The 21,075-nt window shown below is 44.8% G+C and overlaps 1 protein-coding gene across 3 annotated transcripts in view; it reads left to right on the forward strand.

Annotated features, from left to right (window-relative positions):
- SLC25A22 (solute carrier family 25 member 22) overlaps nucleotides 1–21,075 on the forward strand; it is a 318,065-nt gene that overhangs the window by 134,050 nt on the left and 162,940 nt on the right. The gene's annotated exons all lie outside the window — the stretch shown is intronic.

Raw genomic sequence — 21,075 nt, forward strand, 5'->3', positions numbered from 1 at the left:
ACACCACTCTACACTCAGAGCACCTCCACCCATACTTCACAAACAGCATCTAAATTTAAAAGATCTCCTGCTAAGAGCCCCCTCGAGGGGCCCGTTGGGCAATGCAGCGCCGGCCGAACGAGGAGCTGCCAGATGATGAAGCATGACATCCAATTGGGTGTGTGAGGGCTCTTGCTCCTGAGCAATACAATCCCCTGATCTGGTTTCTCAGCTTACAACCAACCTTCCTCCCTCTTTTCACTTCTCTCTAAAGGATCTGCTTACTCCAGTGGTTTACACAGAAGAGCAGCACCTGCAAGTTGTCTGCATTCCGTTCAGAGCAGCAACCTGCAGGCGGCGAGGAGGGCTTTCCTATTTACACTTCCAGCTGGGCCCAAAAGAAAGGCCCGATTAAAAGGGCCATCAGCACTTCTTTTGTTCAAGTATCATCCTAGCTGGGCGCCATCTAGAGCCTAACACCTAGATGCCAATGCAATGGAAGGAAACAAAGACACGCAGTGTGTTATCACTTCACAAGTGCTTAAGAGAAACTGTGATTTTGAGGTAATTATTTTGTAGCGCTACTCATCCTAGTGTAGAGTGTCAGAGTGATTTACATCTCACTCACACAGGCATAATGAATCATACATGTGTGTAAATAAATGTACAGGAAATGTACATAAGACAGCTCAGCATCCAGCCTTGTAGACGTTATATGGTAAGAGTTAACAGTTATGAGAAGCATAAAGTGAGGATATAAAATCTAACCCAATGATTGTAGTTGTCTGCACTACTAAGACTTTATTCTTCCCAAAAGAACATTTCTTTGCATTCTTAGAATAGCAACAGTTTGAGAAAAAAAACAATAAGGATCTAAACCCATGACTTACACTTTGCTTACAGATAGATCACTGTGCTATATTAGAAGGCTTGTAACTTGTGAACTGGAAGTAACAAAATGATCTCAGTGTCAAATCATCAAACCAGTAGCCCACTTACCTATCTAAGTAAATACATAAAAAAAACGTGATCAGCACGTTACAAGATGAGCTTTGCAGCAGACACATTTAACCCTCTATGTTCCTTTATGAGTCAGAACTCTAACTGGACAAAACACAGATCTCTCCAAGAACTGTGTTAAACACCAGCGTTATCCTACAGCTGTTCTAATCCCCTCACAATTGCTTAGCTCACAATATTCTCAGAAGGAGGTGTCTTAACTCTGTAAAATATTTTTAAATGTAGCATCTTTCTGCCCAATTAAGTGATCTAGAACAGATTTTCTGTTGCATGTCTTGTTGCCAATTTCTTTGTGGCTGATTTCTTTTTTTATTTATACGTTGTTTGTCAGACTGTTTTCAAGCTCTGTCCCTTGTGACTCCACCCCCTTTCCTCTGCCACAACTTGACTCACAATTTATGAGTTCCTGAGTATTTTTTTTCAAATCCAGCACTGATCCTCATTCTCTGTAGAATTATGCACGTTTTGGCTCCGATTTACCACCAGATCAAAATAGGTGGTTAATGGGAGCAGGGATCGCTGTGGGCCAGGACATCCGGGGTAGGGAATGCTGGTGCCATGTGGAGGGTGAGAGAGCTTTACATTCTCCCTCTACCAAAGAACAGGCCAGATGGACTCTGGACTGTGCTTGTGCCCACACCCTCTCCTTGCTTCAAAGCCAGTTTTCCTGTCAGTTCTTTGTAGCTGGTAAACTCAGGCCATTGGTCAAAGTCAGGGTGCGTCTGAGGGGCACAACATGCCCATACTTTTTTGGTTTAAGAAATAGAGTTCCCCTACTTTTTAGGAATAGGTAACCATCCCGGGACAGTTAATTCCGACAGTTGAAATGCTTCAGCTGAAGTGAAAGGTGGGAATCTTCTGTGCTGTGAAACTGATAAAGGGGTAGACAACTATTCAAGCTTTCTTGCAGGGTTGGATCTAGGGAGGTGAGATTGGTGGCACCGCACTGGGCGCTGACTTAGGGTGGGAGCGCCATGTTTGCAAGTATATTTTCAATTTGAAAGCACCTGCTGCCGATAAAAACGTCAGGATCACTCCATTGATTAATGTTCCTGCTGAAGAGTGGTGGTAGGTTTGTCTAGTGGACGTTTTAATTAATCGTAAGGTAGTGCAGTGGGTTAAAATGCCTATTGCAAAGAATGTGTGCCATGCAGATCACAAAGTAAATATAATGTAAACAGGTCAGTGGGTTACTGCTTGTGTCCCAGGGATCCTTTGTTACTTGCAGTTTATAAGTGAAAATCCTAATATAGCATCGTGACCTATTAACTGTCATTAAAAAGCTGCATGCAAACTACGAGATATGTATTAGTGCAATATGTCTTTTTGCCCTGTCTTTCGTTATCCTAAACTTGCAAAAAGGGTTCATTGGGTAGAAGAAATCAACTTTTATTATTAAAGAAAACCCCTAACAATGATGTCATGTTTTAAATTCTGAATTTGTGCTTTTTCTGACCAATGATTCATACTATACTGCCTACCAGTATAGACAACATGTGATTCTCCTGTGGAGAAGTGTGGCTCAAGTGGTTGGAGCGGCAGACCCTGATGCAGAGGTCTGGCCCGGACCAGGGTTCAATTCCCCGCCTCTGCAGGTCTTGGGCTCAAATTTCCCCGGACCTGACAATTCTCGCCTCGGTGCCTATTCCAATCATGGAGCCCCACTCTGTAACTCTGGGCAATAGCTTGCTTAATCTCCACAACGGCCCCTCGCAGTGGGATGCCTGGCTTTCACCTTGGGGATGCCCAGTAATGGGTTATCTTGCAGAGGAATACCAGGACGGGTTCCCTAAGCAAGCGCTGGGACGCTTTCGGGCAGCCATGCGCTCTACAAATCAAATTTCATTTCATTCATTTCACCTTGTAGTCCTCTGCCTTATGTAACATTTACTACACACTGATTTACACACGTATGATTGTCTTTGTGCCAATGTGTGTGTGATTTAAAGTGCTCTGACACCCTACACTGCTATGAGTGGCGCTATAAAACTAAATCAGTCTGAGAATGGTTATAAAGACTTGAGGAGCACTGTTAAATGGTGATTGAGAGGGAATCCGTGGTAGATGTGGTCAGTGGGGGCGCCTACAAACATTGTTGCACAGGGCGCCACCAGTGCTAAAGCCGGCCCTGCTTTCTTGCCAGGGTGTATGCTGCCTGAAAGTAATGTAAATGTGCACAACTGGTTAAACTGGGTGCTTGGAAGCTGGTATTGTCTTTAATTGATGGAATCACTTGAAGTTCCCTGATGACACAGATGTTGTCTTTTTGAGTGGTACTGTAAGGCTGTGAAGTGTGTGCTTGTAAAGGACTTGTAGAAAATGTATATGCTATGTACAGTCTGGGTATTACTAAAATCTATATTTTGGAAGCACTTTTTATCTTAAAGCTTGTTGTACATTTTGTAGCAACCTATCATATACTGTGTGTAATGCATGTTTAAAATAATGACATACATATTTACAGTGCCTCCTACCACAGACTGGGACCTCATAGCACTAATGTCAGTATTCTCAACTGCACCAACCAGGAATCAATTATGTGGCTCTCTGGTTATTGCACACAAACCTCTGCAGTGCATAAATTAATGTTTTCATAATGTACAGTAGTGTATTTCCCACAGATTACCTTACCTTGCATTTATTTTTCATTTAAGCTGTATGTTACTTAATACGTGGTTACCTCAAGGTGTAACACCCTTAAAAGTTACAAAATATTTTGTTTTTAGCTCCGCCTTTCCCCTCTCCCCCACGCTCACTCGCCCTATCTCCATTGCACGCAGTATCGCAGTTCCCATACTTTTTTAATTCTCTTCGACCGCAGGTTCCTGCTTCCGGTAAATCTGGGAACACGGACCTGTTGCTCCTCGGTGGAGTGGTAAAACCACCCAAACATATCTCCCTGTCTGACTCATAACCAGGCCTCTAGAAACCAGGGGGACAAACACTTTACACCGGGGATGTTTGAAGAGAATTCAGTTATTCAACTTTCAACGTAGCTCCTACGGTTCAGTGAGTCGCAGACTCGCAGTACTCCGTGGCCTGCTTGTTTGCGTAGTCAGCACGCTGTGTTTGTGCGCATCGTGTCCTCTGTCACACCACGTGCTTCCTCCAGAAACAGCAGATGGCTGTGGGCTGACTGCAGAACCGGAAGCGGTGACACATGCATCTCCCTGGTTCTCGCACTGTCTGTTCAAACCCACTCTCTTTCATGCCCTTCTTTAGGGCTCCTTTCTTCCCTTTTTCTTCCCCGTGCTTTTCTCTCTCCTGCCGCGTGTGCTGACACCAATCCTTCGCTCTCTCCTTTCTCACTATTGATACTTTCTCTCTTGCTTCTCCCCTTTCTCTCGGTATTTCCTGCCTCTTACCAGCATCCTCTATACAGTCACTTTCATGTTCACATTTTCTCTTTCCCAACATGCCTCTCTTTCCTAGAAATCGTTCCAACCCCGTCCCCTTCCCGCTATCTGCTCTCAGCTTCTCTTATTTCTTTTCTTCCCTTTCACCTCCCCCCTCCTACCCCAATCCGACCTGTCACAATCGTTCATCTCTCGTTTCCTCACTAGCGGTCTCTTGCTTCACGCCTTGTTCTCCCACCCTCTTACTCCTCCCATCGTTCCCTCATTAATTATCACCTTCTACTCTTTTTTTATCTCCATATATATTCTTGTTTTATCCCAACTATTTCTATCTTGCGTCCTTCTTCCATCTCTCTCCTCCCATCGTTCTCTTATTATCACCATCTACTGTTTTATCTTCCCATATGTATTCTTGTTTATTCTCTCCATTCTGTTTTTGTACCTTCTTCCATCTCTCCCCTTCCTTATTTTCTTTTCGCCCCTTCACATTTCTCCTTCGTTTGTTTCCCATTCTCCTTTAGCTCTCATTTCTTATTTTTCTCCATTCTTCCTTTCATCTTTGCCGATCTTGCTTTTATCTTCGCTGCCAACATTTTTTTTCCAAATTCATTTTTTCGCGAGAGTTTATGTAGTGTTTCGTAGCCATGGAAACAACTGCAGACGTCTGCTTCTACAATCCTCGCCGTGAGCGCTGCTTCTTCCTGCCATGATATGACAGTAAATGGTTTGTTTTGAAGATGGGAGCACCTACAGGTGCCCCTTTTCAGTCACGATTAAACATTTATAATTATAATGAAACCATTTACAACCATAGGGGAGTTCCAATAGGCAGACCAATCGGCTTGAATAAAAACGCAATGTACAAATAAATTCGGCTGCTATGGAGAAGATTTGTTTTATGCTCATGGGCAAGCCACCTTTTAGACGTTCCCTACGGATGACCGTGGTGTATTCGGGTTTAACCTTGTATTTTGCAGCCCTTTTCACCGTTGTATCCCATGTGTGCAGCGACGGTACTATAAGCCTCTGGTGCTCAGTGCCACAAAGGCTACAGCACAGTAACTTGCTACAGTTTAGAAAGCCAGGCCTGTGAGCAGGATGCTGCCGTCCAGTCCTAGATATTCTTACCAGCCTGCCAGACCCCCGACACTCCTCTTCAAACTGCAGCTCCGTCCCTCCTCCACTGGAGATCTAATTCGAGCTGGTTCAAACAATGATGTTCTGCCTTTACATGAAAAAGAAATATTATTTGAGCGGAGTGCTTGAATTAATCTCAGCCACTGGCAATTAGTGTGAAGACCACAAACTTTACAGGTGTCTGCGAGTAATTCAGAAATTGCGCCCGTCACATTTTAGGTCGAAGCCTACCGGACAGCGCAGCTGTCTGGTTGCTAAAGGCGTCTTGGGGACATTCTAAAAGCTGACCTAAGAATGCATTTCGCCCATTGCTTAATATTACCTTTGTGGTGTGTAAGTCACATTTGCTTGCTTTTTATTTGCTGGCTTTATTTGTTTTACACAGTGTAGCATGTCTTTATCACTTGCTGTATTCTTCCACAACTGCTCATTTTAATTTTGTTCTTATCTTGTCACATTTGTTGAACATCTAAAGACAGAGGTCAGATGATAGGCTCAGTCTTTGATGGAGCTTGGTGTTCACTTTTCTTTCTCTGCGACACTTCACTCTATGCCCTTCCACTCTACCACACTCTATTCTGACACTGTACCCTATGACACTCCAGTCTACAACCTTCTACTCTATGCCACTATACGCGGACACTTTACTCCACTGTACGACATTTTACTCCACTCTATGCCACTGTGCACAACTCCACTGTACGACATTTTACTCTACTCTATGCCACTGTGCACAACTCCACTCTATGACACTCCATGCCAATCTACTCCACACTAAACCGCTCTGTGCCACTCCACTCGGTGACATACTACTGGACTCCACTCTATGACACTATGCCACTCCACTCTGCTGCAGTACACTTCACTTTACTCCACTCTACAACACTCTACACTGTGCCACTACTCCTCTCTAGATCACTTTACTCCACTCTATGCTATGCCAGTCTGTGCCCCTCTACTGTACATCACTCCACCCTGAAACTCTACTCCACTCCTTTATACTCCACTTTACACCACTCCATTCTATTCCACTCTATGCCACTCCACTCGGACTCTACTCCAGTCTACGACACTCCCCTCAATGACATTCCACTTCAATCTATGTCACTCCACAACACTAAGAAAGATAAGCTAAATGTCCAGGTAGGAATCATTCACAACAACCACTTTAAGTTTATCAGTGTCACCTGAGTGATCACATGAATCAATGGAGTGACCCAAGGGTTTATATCAAAAATATATTCACTTTATTTTTGATTATGCAATTTAGATTTTTCTATACAAGGAAAAAATATATATCAAAACTGGCAACATACAGACTAACATAACATGTAAACTAAATGCTAGTCTACATACACCTACAGCATAGTGTGTGGCTACGTACTCTAAACCACAGCAAAGTAAGTATATACACATACAAATTCACAAATCAATTTGCACAGTGAATTATACAGTGTATTGCATGTCAGGTGTTAAGCGTCGACGTTTCGGTCCATGCTGGTCAAGTTGATCCGTCGGACCATCTTCAGGACAGTCCCGAGTAGTTACCGGTGAACGAGCACGGACTTCGGAGAGCCGGCGCATTGCTACTAATTAAATTACGTGGCGACATTTTGACATAACGACCTGTTGGGCGTTTTATTTCTCACATTGCTGTGCAACGTCTTCTGTCCTGAAGATGGTCCGACGGATCAACTTGACCAGCATGGACCGAAACGTCGACGCTTAACACCTGACATGCAATACACTGTATAATTCACTGTGCAAATTGATTTGTGAATTTGTATGTGTATATACTTACTTTGCTGTGGTTTAGAGTACGTAGCCACACACTATGCTGTAGGTGTATGTAGACTAGCATTTAGTTTACATGTTATGTTAGTCTGTATGTTGCCAGTTTTGATATATATTTTTTCCGTGTATAGAAAAATCTAAATTGCATAATCAAAAATAAAGTGAATATATTTTTGATATAAACCCTTGGGTCACTCCATTGATTCATGTGATCACTCAGGTGACACTGATAAACTTAAAGTGGTTGTTGTGAATGATTCCTACCTGGACATTTAGCTTATCTTTCTGATATTACCCAGTCCCGGTGGGATTATTGGGTGGCTCTAATCTATATATTGTTACTCCACAACACTGACACTCCACACCACTTCAGCTTACTCCACTCAGCGCCACTCCACTCTATTTTGACACATCACTCTATGTATCCCAGCTCTGTTACACTCCAAGTCTCTCTACGCCCCCCCACTCTACGCCCCTCTACTCTATGCCCCTCTATGACACTCCACTCTGACACTCTATGCCACTCCACAACACTTTAATCCACTCTACGCCGCTCCACACCACTCACTCTACTCCACTCAACACTATGGCGCTCTGCACCACTCCACTCTACGCCAAACTACTCTACTCCATTGTGCTCTACTTCACTCTACTCTACTTCTCTCCACTCTACTCTATTCCTCTCTAGGACTTTACTCCACTCTGACACTCCAATCCACTCTGTTCTACGCCACTCTAAAACACTCACAACACTCCCCTGTGGCCCTCCCCTCCAATCCGACACTCTTGTCAACGACACTCCACTACATTGACACTTTACACCACTCCACTCTGTGCCACCTTACTCCACTCAACACCAATCTAATTTATGACTCTTCGCCACAACACTCCACTCCACAACACTACATTACTCCACAGCACTCCCCTCAACACCACTTTACTCCACACTGACACTTTAATTCACTCTGCTCTATGCCACTCTACAACACTTCACTCTACACTCCAAATGAAGTTTCGAGTTTCAGAGTGGCGCAGCATCAATTCCTCCACTCTGAAACTCTACTGTACTCCACAACACTATTCTACTCTAACCCTCTACGCTCCTCCACTCTACGACAATTTAGTCCACTCTATTCTATGCTCCTTCATTCCACACCCCTTCACGACCCTCCACTCTACAACCCTCCACTCTACGACCCAACACTCTACTCCACAACACTGTACTCTACCCCACTATATGACCATTTACTTCATTCTATGCTACGCTACTCTGACTCTCCACTTTACGGCATTCCACAACACTACACCAGTCCACAGCACTCCCCTCAACACCACTTTACTCCACTTTGACACTTTAATCACTCTGCTCTACGCCACTCTAAAACTCTTCACTCTACACTACTCCACTCAACGTCACTTCCTCCACTCTGAAACTCTACTGTATTCAACTCCACTCTACGACACTCTACTCCACTCCACTCCGACTCTACTTCAGTCTATGACACTCCCCTCAACTCTGACACTCCACTACACTGACACTCTATATCGCTCCACTCTATGCCACCTTACTCCGCTCCATGCCAGTCTACTCTATTTTATGTCACTTTACTCCACTCTTTTTTCCCGTCCAACCTATGACCCTTCACTCGACGACACTCTATTCCACTCTAACACTCTACGCTCCTCCACTCTACAACACTTGACTCCTCTCTATGCCCCTTCACAACCCTCAACTCTACAACCTGACACTCTATGACCCAACACTCGACTACAAGGCACTCAGCTCTACTCAATGACTCCTTACTCCACTCCACTCCACGCTACACTACTCTGAAACTCCACTTTACGATACTCCACTCTGACAAACCACTCCTCAACACTACTCCACTCTATGCCCGTCCACTCTGCGACCCCGCCAGTCTAAGTCACTCCGCGCCACTCCACTCTACTTTATTCCACTCTACTCTGTGTCACTCTACACTGGAACTACAATCTACAACACTCTACTCCATGCCTCGCTACACCACTCTGACACTTTACTCCATCCTACAACATTTTACTCCACTCTACAATATTTTACTTCACTCTACGCTGCTCTACTCATCTCTATGCCACTTCACTCTCCGATATACTACTTGTCTTCTCTCTACAACACTCCACTCTTCGACAATCTATGCCACTACATTCCTCTCCATTTTTCTCCACTCTAGGACACTCTACACTACTCCACTCCACTTTACACCACTCCCTTCTACACCACTTTACTCCACTCTAAGCTACAGCACTCTACAACACTCCTCTCTACGGCCATCCACTCTACATCACTCAAACTCTACTCCACTCCTTTCTGCTTCACTCTATGACTCTACTCCAGTCCACGATACTCCACGCCAATCTACAACTTTCCAACATACTGACACTCTACGCCACACCACTCTAAGTTACTCCAGTCTGCTCCCATCTGAGACATGACTCCACTCAGTGCCATCTACTTATCTGCGCTCTGACACTCCAAGCCATTCTACGCCCCTCTACCCTATGTCTCTCCACTCTATGCCCCTCTACTCTATGGCACTCCATCTACGACACTCTGCTCTATGCCATTCTACTCTGACATTTTACCAGTGGCGGCTGCCTCGGAACGAGGGGGGGGGGTTGGGATGGGAGGAGATGGATAAAACAAATAAACTTACCATCTTTTCGCCGCAGCAGCCGCCGCACGCCTCTCCTCTGTCCTCTGAACTGGCAGCACCGGAAGCAGACTCTCCAAGCCAACGACGACGCTGCATGACTAGCATCGTGATTGTTCTGAGCGGCCCATTTGGCCGCTTGGGCAGTGCCTGCGAGCCTGCGTATGTTCTCCATCGGGCTGTGCAACACAGCCAGGTGGAGAACATGGTAAATGCGCATGAATTTTTGTCTGGCCTAAGAGCGCCGGCCAAACATACATGCGCACTTGGGGAGTGCAAACAAAACCACTCCTCACTTTACTTAGCCCAGACCCAACCAGGCCTGGCTCCAGTCCCGCATAGAAAAATAAAATGATAACTGTATTATCATTTTATTTTTATTTTTGGCACTGCTCAAATAGCAGTGGGGCGATGCTCCTCCTTAGCCGCCACTGCACTTTACTCCATTCTACAACACTTTACTCCACTCTACGCTACAACACTCCACACCACTCCACTCTATGCCGCCCGATGCCTCTCTACTCTACGACACTCTGCTTCACTTTACTCTACTACATTCTGTTCCACAACACTGTACTGTATGCCGCTCCACTCCACGGAACTCCCCTCAACACCACTTTACTCCACTCTGATTCATTACTCCACTCGTTTGTACGCCACTTTACAACACTTCAGTCTACGCCCCTCCACTCTGAAAATCTACTCCTCTTTGATTTTACTGCATTCTACGATACTCCCCTTTATGACTCTCCCCTCCACTCTGACACTCCAGTCTACGACACACGACTAACACTCTACGCCACTGCACTCTGTCCCACTGTACTCCACTCGATGCCCCTCTACTCTGACCCTCTGCTCTATAATACTTCACTGTATGACACTATGCCCCTCCATTCTGTGCCCTTTCACTCTTAAACACTCCACTTTACGACACTCTATTCCACTCCACTCTGTGCTCCTTCATATTACGCCCCATCAGTCTGCGCCCCTTCACAACCCTCCACTCTACAACCAGACACTCTACGACATTCCACTCAATGACACTGTAATCTACTTCACTCTGACACTTTACTCCACTATGTAACACTACTCCACTCTATGCCCCTCCAATCTACGCCATTCAACTCCACTTTTTTGTATTCCCCTCTACACCACTTCACTCCACTCTATGCTTTGGCATACTCCACTCTACATAATTCCACTCTGAAACTCTACTCAACTCTAACGCTACTCCAGTCTACGACACTCCCCTCTGTCACTCCCCTCCACTCTGACACTCCATCTATGACACTCCATGACACAGACATGCTGCTCCTCTCCACTCTATGCCACTTAACTCCACTCCACTCTATTTTATGAAATCTTACTCCACTCTATGCCTCTCCACTGTATGACCCTCCGCTCTACGATACTCTACTCTACGACTCTATTTTAGGACCCTTCACTCTATGCCCCCTTACTCTATGATACTCTATTCCACTCTAGGTGCCTCACTTCTACGCCCCTACATAACCCTTCTCTCTACAACCTTCCACTCTATGAGCCAACACTCTCCAATCCTCCACTCTATGACTCTGCACTCTACAACACGCCACTCTACAACTCTTTACTCCGCTCTACGCTATCCAACTGTACTCTACTTTGACACTCCAGTCTCTGACACTCCACTCTGTGACACCATACTCCACTCTACGACACCCCACACCCCTCCACTCTATGCCCCTTACATCTATGTCACTCCATGCCACTCTGCTCTATTCCACTCTACGCCACTCTACCTTACTCAGCGACAGTTTACTCCACTCTACAAAATGCTACTACACTTTACTCCACTCTCTACTACACCACTCCACTCTACTCTGCTTGATTGCAAGACACTCCACTCTGTGCCACTCCACTGTGCGAAACTTCACTCTATGACACACTCTATAGATTACTGCACAATTTCGCCTGAGGCTTGAGCCGGGCGGTTCTCTTTTAACTTGAGACCTTTTATTGTATTACTAGCACTTGCCCTGTGTGTCCGCTCCCCTCCCCAATACCAGCGCGCCGATTTCAATTGCGACGCTGCAATCTCACCGATGTAAGGGTGTAGATTATATTTTTAAAATCACATTGGCACTTTAGTTTGACCTACCTAGCTAACACTGCCTCCCCCCAGAGTTTCCGGCCGATTTTAGGGCTGGGATTCCAGGGACTCGGGTGGAAGTGACTACGGCGGCCATCTTGGGTGAGTCACCGTTATAAAATCAAACGGCCATGGCTCCGCGCAGCGGACGCGTTCAGCGGGCGCGCCGCAATCGCGCTGGAGGTGCGCCAGAGGTAAGCCCGTCTGTGCCCGTCCGTGCCGCGGCCGGGCACAGGGCCCCCCCCCCTGGTCAAAATATTCCTGCAACCCCATATACTAGAGAGGAGCTACTCTCATTAAACATTCCTAATGAGAAATGTCTAAATATAAATGTAGCCGACTGTCATGGTCCGCTTCTCTGTAGTTACTGCGGCCCGTCACAATCCCTGAAAACTGTAAAACCATACCCCAACTTTCCAAAACTATGAAGGGAGGCTTAATCAATGCTAGATCCATGTGCAAACACGCCGCACATATCCACGATATGATCGAAGAGAATGACCTTGACTGGCTCTTCGTCACGGAAACGTGGCTGAAGGACTGGTGCACCCCCGATGTGGTCAACGCCTTACCACAGGGCTATCATATCCAACGCTCTGACAGGCAAATCAAACAAGGAGGAGGAATTGCTATTGTGCACGAGATTCCATAAAGTGTAACACCTTCGACCTCCCTGACGTAAAAGGAGCAGAGTGTCTAGGCTTCTGCCTTCATACACATGAATCTAATACCTTTCCCGGAGCTCTGATATATCGCCCTCCCGGTTCTGATAAGGAGTTTCTGGAGAGTTTTACCGAAACGTTCAGTAATATCATCCCTAAATACGCAAATGTTACTATTTTGGGTGATATAAACTTCCATTTGGACATAATTACTGACCCTAATACTAGGGAGTTTCTAGAACTTCTTAATATGTGGGGGCTATCGTTACTAAACAGAGACCCTACTCATGAAGCTGGACATATTCTAGACTGTATCTGTACAAATCTAATGACCCTTAAGGCAAATAAACCATGCCCTCAGACATGGACCGATCATATGCTGATTCCCTTGGAACTAACTATAGCAAAGGAACCAGCGAACAAAAGGCAGCAAATAGTACCTCCCCAAAATAAACACAACTGGAGTAAAATTAGTCAGGACCCGGACTTTCAGGATCTTATGAAACAGGGCAAACCCACCCTGACGGGGGACACTGAGGTAGACAATGAGACCTTTAATCATTGGATCACGACTAGTCTAGAATTAATTAGTACTAAGGGATTAAAGAACATGTCTAAGAAAAGGAAAAAAATAGCACCCTGGTTCTCACAATCTCTTAGAGAGAAGCGTGCGGAGGTTAGACTATTGGAGAGGAAGTGGAGACGCTCATACACAATAGAAGAACGACAAATTTACAAAGAAGCAAGAAATCAATATCATGTGCTGATCAAAGACGCCAAAAAAGCATTCTTCTCTGAGGCAATTTCGTCAGCAGAAAATAAGCAGAAGGAGATCTTTAAAATAGTGGATGACTTCCTAAATCCAAAGATTACCAGGCAAGACATCCCCCCCTCTCAGACCCTCTGTGACTCCATTGCAAACTATTTTGAGGCAAAGGTCCAGGAGCTCACAAAAGCCTTCCCTACACCATTGATGGGATATAAAATAGGAACATTAGACCCAGATACCAGAAGGGCGGAGTTGAATGAGTTTCTGCCAATTAGTTTGGAAGACAGCCGTCAGGCAATCTTGACCGGAAGATCCGGATCTCCTTTTGATCCGTGCCCCCCCAAGATATTACACTCTCTGATTGATCTAGTGAACCCGATTATTAATAACATAATAAATTCCTCTCTTGCATCAGCCAAAATCCCTCAGGAATGGAAGTTAGCGGCGGTCAAACCCCTACAGAAGAAAGCGATGGCCGATCCCACCACTCTATCAAAATTACGGCCAATCTCATTACTACCGTTCCTCTTTAAGCTCACTGAGGCAGTTGTAAACAAACAACTGACCAAATTTCTGGAGGATGAGGATCTTTTACACCACAACCAATCGGGTTTTAGAGCCTCCCACTCAACGGAATCAGCTCTCCTTTACACAACGGAGACACTGAAGGCCGCCATGGATCATGGGGACAGGGCTGTCCTATGTCTCCTGGATCTGTCGGCGGCCTTTGACACGATCTCGCATGAGATACTGATCAACCGTTTAGCTACGGTGGGCATAGGGGGCACGGCCTTGGCATGGATGGAAAATCTCCTTGCGGACAGGAAACAGATTACTGTCCTCGGACAGTATCTATCAGCAAAAAAATCAAATCCAACAGGTGTACCCCAGGGATCAAGGCTAAGCCCGGTGCTGTTTAATCTATATATGGCACCTTTAGTTGAGCTAATAACATCATTTAACATCAATACAGTATCATACGCAGATGATACTCAGCTCATCTTAGTTTTAGACAGCAAGTTCACAAGAGCGGAGGAGAATCTTGGAAAGTGCCTCACTGCAACCTTTAATTGGATGAAGACTAACCATCTGAAATGCAACACGGGCAAGACTGAAATTCTCCCTGTGGGTCCCCAAAATCTGTTCACCCCCCAGCTGTGGTGGCCCCCAAATGAGGAAATTCCGCCAAAAACAGTACTATCCACACGTAACCTGGGAGTCAGATTTGATGAAAAACTCTGTTTTAAACAGCAAGTGGCTGCCGTGGCAGGATCTTGTTTCAACATCATCCGTGGTCTTCGAAAGTTTTTTAACTTTATCCCATTAGAAGCAAAGAAGACAGTTGCAGTGGCACTAATTTCATCACGCTTGGACTACTGCAATAGCATATATGCAGGAGTGAATAGATCTACCCTGCATAGGCTGCAGGTTGTCCAAAATGCTGCTGCACGCCTGGTGCTTAATCTTCCAAGGAGATCTTCTGCTTCTGCTGCCTTAAAACAGTTACACTGGCTCCCCATACATAAGCGAGTGCTCTTTAAGATACTGGTAATTACTTTTAGAGCGTACCACAAAAAAGGGCCTAAATATCTGCTCCCACGGTTCAAGCCATACATACCAGGTCGGAACCTGAGGTCATCAGATATGTGTCTTCTAACAGTCCCCAGATTTAGATTAGCCACCAAAGGAGGAAGATCCCTGGCCGTCCTTGGTACTAAGGCCTGGAATAAACTCCCACAAAGCCTACGGCAAATCCCCACTGAAATCGAATTCAGGAAAGCCCTGAAAACCTGGATTTTTAATTTACCAGACCCGGTTAGCAAACAGCTAGTCTAGGCTCTAAATATCTCTCAGGGACTATGAAATTGATGTGAGTAGTGTTTCCGGCCCACCATTCTAGGCTACGGACTACAGCGCCAAGATGCTCCTTGGAGCGATAGAATGCGCTCTATAAAAACTATTTTACAATTACAATTACAATTACTCTACTTCACAATATTTCACTCTAGTCCACTCTACAACACACTGCACTCTACGACTCTCTACACCACTCTGCTCTGACACTTCATGCTACACCACCCCACTCTGACATTCATGCTACACCATTCCACTCTGACACTTTACTCCACTCCACTTTAACACTTCACTCTATGCCACTCCATCACACTGTACACCACTCTACTACACCCTTCCACTCTATGCAATCTATGCCCCTCTACTCTGCACCCCTCCATTCAACGCCCCCTTCCACTCTACGCCACCCCACTCTGACCCTCTATCTGTTATCCTCTACTCTGCAACCCTTTACTCTACTTCACTCTACGGAACTCCGCTCTGTGCTACTCCACTCTATGACACTTTTCTCCACTCTTCTCCCCTCCACTCTACACCCCTCCAATCTACATCATTCCACACTGACAATCTACTTCATTGTATGCCACTCTACTCCAGACTATGGCACGTCACTGTATGACTCTACTTCACTCTACGCCCCTCCACTCTACGCCCAGCCACTCTGACTCATGACTGACATGCCAATCTATACCACTCTACTTTACTTTACACCACGCCACTTTACAACACTCTACTCCACTCTTTGCTACTCCACGACACATCACTCTTCGACCCTCCATGCTACTCCCCTGCACGCTATGGCCCTCCTCGACACTTTACACCTCTCCACTCTACGACTGTCCACTGTACGACACTCTACTCTATGCCACAACACTGTACGACACTCAGTGCCCCTCCACTTTATGCTCCTCCACTCTACGGCTCTCTACTCCACTGTACATCACTCTACTCCACTCTACTCTTAGTCACTCTACTCCACATCACTCCACTCTATGCCACTCTACTCCACTCTACAACACTCTACTCCACTCTTTGCTACTCCACGACACTTCACTCTACGCCCCTCCATGCTACTCCCCTGCACGCTATGGCCCTCCTCGACACTTTACACCTCTCCACTCTACGACTGTCCACTGTACGACACTCTACTCTATGCCACAACACTGTACGACACTCAGTGCCCCTCCACTTTATGCTCCTCCACTCTACGGCTCTCTACTCCACTGTACATCACTCTACTCCACTCTACCCTTCGCCACTCTACTCCACACCACTCCACTCTATGCCACTCTACACCCCTCTACTCCACTTCATTACACGCTACAACCCACCACCCTACAACTTTACACTCTGACACTCCACTCTGCGACACTACTACACTACTCCAGCCTACACCACTCCACGCCACTCCTCTCTACACCCATGCACTCTACTCCACCCTTCCCTTCCCCACAACACAACACTCCGCTTTACTCCACTCTACTCCATGGCACTCGATTCTACAACACTCCTCTCCACTCTTCGCCACACCTCTCCAATCTGCGACACTCTTCTCCACTCTACGACACCCCACTACCCTCCACTCTACACCATTCCACAACAGTGTACACACACTACTCTACTCCACTCAATGCCACTCTCCTCTATTCCAATAACTTTTAGCCATGCTAAACAGCAGCCATACTTGTGTACAACACGGCTAAAACACATTGGCAAAGCCAATAGCTCTTGGATAGGTGTGACCTCTTTGCTTTGCCAATGCTTGTTAGTGTTTCTCAGTGTGAAGCACTGAGTGTGATAGGTATTGTATTCCCAGACTTGGTCCCAAGCCAGCTGTAACGTAAACTCGAGAACCTGCGCTTCACTGGTGAGTTCCAGCAAGGAGTAAAGCATTTTGGGGTTACTTTTGTTTCTGCTCAGAGGGGGCTTGGCCAGATAGTGTAGGCTGAAATATTTCTTAAGGGCAGGGTCAACGTCGATTTGCATGAAATAAATCTCTGGAGTGGCACTGTGAGCAAAAACAAAAGTGGAATGAAATGCGGCCTGGAGTAGTTTCAAGCAGCTGAAATTCATACTCATATTGTACACATCATTTCTTTTGCTTATTCTATCTTCGCATTACCAGTGCTACTTGAAAGCACTTTTATGTTAACACATATGTGTGTTCTTGAGACATAAAAATATAAAATGTTAGCAATGGCTATAGAGAATCTAGTTCCGGAGTTGACTGCATGTAGTTCAAGTAGTCGGTAGTGTGTTACATACCGAGAACCCTACTCTACCCTCCCCATCAAGACCCTCCTTAGGAGAGCTTAACACTGGAGGTGAGCTGTGGTCAGTTAGATGATGAAGTGGAGAGAGGTACTTCAGTAGATCCACAGACTTAAGCTATGATGTTCCCTACAGTGGAGCCACAAGCCAAACTGGCAAGAGATGTGTAGCTGTATCCGAAAGGGAAGCACCCCAACCAAGTGATGAACAGAGACCCCAGATTTCGGTCACATAGTTCTTTGATCAGTTGCTCGTCATTGTATCACATTATATTTTTATTATACGTTTTGCAGAGTACTATGTGTTATCTTATGGTAAGTTCAGAGCACCATATGAACTTACAGTGAATAGATAACTGAATAGACAAGAGTTGGACTCCAGTTAGACGGATGAAACCCTTATTTGATGTTCTTAGTTTACAACCTTGAATGTAATGTGTTCAGTTTAAAATCAAGTGTAAAATGTTTTGTTTTCAAGTTTTTCCTGATTCATAGATGACTTGTATCCAGTCTCAGGATGGGGTTACTGTCATTCCACAGTCTTTGACCTTTTACCCTCTGGTATCGGTTCCATGTTTCATTCTCAGATCAATGGAATGATGAACGGAATAAAAGATGAACGAAAAGGCATCCAACGTATTCAAAATGCTGCAGTTAAAGTGGCTCTTGGCTTTACCTCAGCATTCAGTTGTCTCCTCCTCGTCGGGTAGTCTTCATTGGCTTCCTATGACAATTCTGTTTAACTCCCTTTGGCGCATTCATAGAGCCTTTTATCACACCGGTCCTCTTTACCTTAGGAAAAAGTGTATTCCATATGCACCTAGTCATCTTCTCCGCTCTATTGATGCATCCTTACTAATAATACCTAGATTTTAGTGGGTTTGCTCTGGAGGTAGGTCATTTTTGGTAGCAGCTGCCAAATTGTGGAATGAACTTCCAGTAATACAGCACAAGACAAATGAACTATTGTATTTTCAGAAGGCTTTGAAGCCCTGGCTTTGTGGGCAATAGATTTCTCTTGGTCTGTGCAATCTCGGGTCTGTTTCTATTCAGTGCCAGGACACATGTTTTGGTATATGAGCGCTTAATATATGGGATAGAGCACCCCTGACGTACATTATAATGTTATTGCAAGTCACTGAGGAGTTCCATAACCATATAGAAGAATGGGGCCAAAGCCTGAGTTCCTTTATAAGATTTTGGAACTCCTAGCTGACTTGCAATATCCTTTTCATCTACGCCAGAGGATACCTTCTCCCATATCCACACCATCACCTTTCCCACAAACCACTTAAAAACTTGTTACATAGCTCTTTCACATTAAAGAGCGAGCATGCTCGCAAACATGAAGAATACAAATAAAATCTCAGTGCAAAATTATACACATCATAGACTTGTTAGATATTTATTTCAAACAGATATTAGAAACAGTTCAATACAAGTCAGTTGTTTAAAAAAAAGCTGCAGTACCTTGGAATGTGTAGAAAGATTCCAGCGTTTCGCTATCCAAGGAGTGCAAAAAATAAATATGTTCTCTCTGCTTGTCATTTATTATAAGCCAGAAAAATAGAGCAGAAGAAAGAAAAGGAAAATTCCGTTTTCATTGTTTTAAACATTTACTTAAATTATGCTCAGTGACCTGACCTGCCTTTCAACCCAGCTACTGTCCCTGGCAGCAGGCATTGTGATGTCAGAACTCAACTGTAATAACTGATAGTAGTCGAGTTCTGACGTCTTTTCTTATAATCAGTGACTGGGTATGTCATAAGTCGCCAATTATATAATGAATAAAATATCACTGCTGTACATTATAAGGATATTGCAAGTTGCAGAGGAGTTCCTTTATATTATAATGTTGTGGAACTCTGAGGTGACTTTCCATATCTTTATAATGTACACCAGGGGGTACTTCATCCCATATAATACATGGTCACACCATCACCTTTCACAAAAACCACTTAAAACCTTGGTGCGTAGCTTTTTCGTAAGAAAGAGCAAGCATCTTTGCAAACATGAAGAAAAAATAAACCTCTAGTGCAAAACTAAACACACCAACATCATGTTAGCTATTTGTTGCAAACACGTATTAGAAACAGTTCAATAGAAGTTGTTTATTGTTAAAAAAAAAGCTGCAGTAGCCTTACGTGTGCAGAAACATGCTGAAACATTCTAGCTTGTCTCTATCTAATGAGTGCAAACAATAAACATGGTCTCTGCTTGTCATTGTAAGCTAATAAATAAAGCAGAAGAAATACAAGCAATGTTTCATTTTGTTGTATTAAACAGCTGCTCCATAACTTGACCTGCCTTTCACTTCAACTGCTGGCTCTGGCAGCAGACACTGCGAAGTCAGAACTTAACTATAATAATTTATAATATTTTTTATATTAGGAGAAGGGGTGTGTCACAAGTTGCCGATTATAAAGAAATTAGGGACTGACGTTTATACAGGGATTACAGAACCCCATGTATTATAAGGACATTACACACTGCCATTTGTGCAGGGATTAAAGAATCCTGTGTATTATAAAACACATGACATAACATACTGCGGATATTCCAAGCCTTTGCTCCAGTATAACTGGTGAATGGTGCTGCAAACCTTAAATATGTTCCTGTCTTCTACCCATAGCCAGTGTAGGGCTTTCAGGCGGATTTGAGGTGATCATGTGTGCAGAATTTTAGACATAGACTGGTTTCTGTAGATTTTGTAACCTGGTGATAGGGAGGCCAATAAAGGTGTTGCAATAATACAGGCATGCCACTGCCAGGGTTCTTGTCAGTTCCACCGATGATCGTTCCGTAGGAATGGGAAGAAAAATGCGGAACAGAGAAAGCTTGAGCTTGATACCTTTGACCACTACATTGACTTGGGGTTGATTAAAATTTGAGAGTCTCAGAGAGTATCACCAGGTAACTGACTTTTCGATGGGCACAGGAGGGAACTCCCAGAACTTGGCTCCTGACTTAAAGGGCCTCTCATGATTTTAACGGCACCCCGTCCGGATGCATCTGTGTCACAGATTTACTCGGAGATCACCCCCAAAATCACTTCCTTTCACACTCTGGAACAGCAGTAAGTATGAGCGGAAAATCCGTTCCGCTCGCGGATTTTGCGAATTTTCGGTAAATTCGCGATCCGCGAACTCCCGCGAATTTACCGAGAATTCGCAAATCCGCGCGCGGCGGATTATTCCGGGGGCAAAAGTTGAAGCCTGGTCTGTTGTAACTATTTTACGATGGCGCCGGCAAGCTGCTAAGTTAGCTTCAACAGGAAGCTCTAATAGATAAAATAAAGCAGGTGCTCGATTTTATCTATTAGAGCTTCCTGTTGAAGCTAATTTAGTAAGTATTTTAGGATGGCGCTGGCAGCTTGCCGGCGCCATCGTAAAATATTTACAACATGCCCTTCCTGT

Source organism: Lissotriton vulgaris, chromosome 2_1, assembly GCF_964263255.1.
Source record: "Lissotriton vulgaris chromosome 2_1, aLisVul1.2, whole genome shotgun sequence".
NCBI classification, from domain to species: Eukaryota; Metazoa; Chordata; class Amphibia; order Caudata; family Salamandridae; genus Lissotriton; species Lissotriton vulgaris.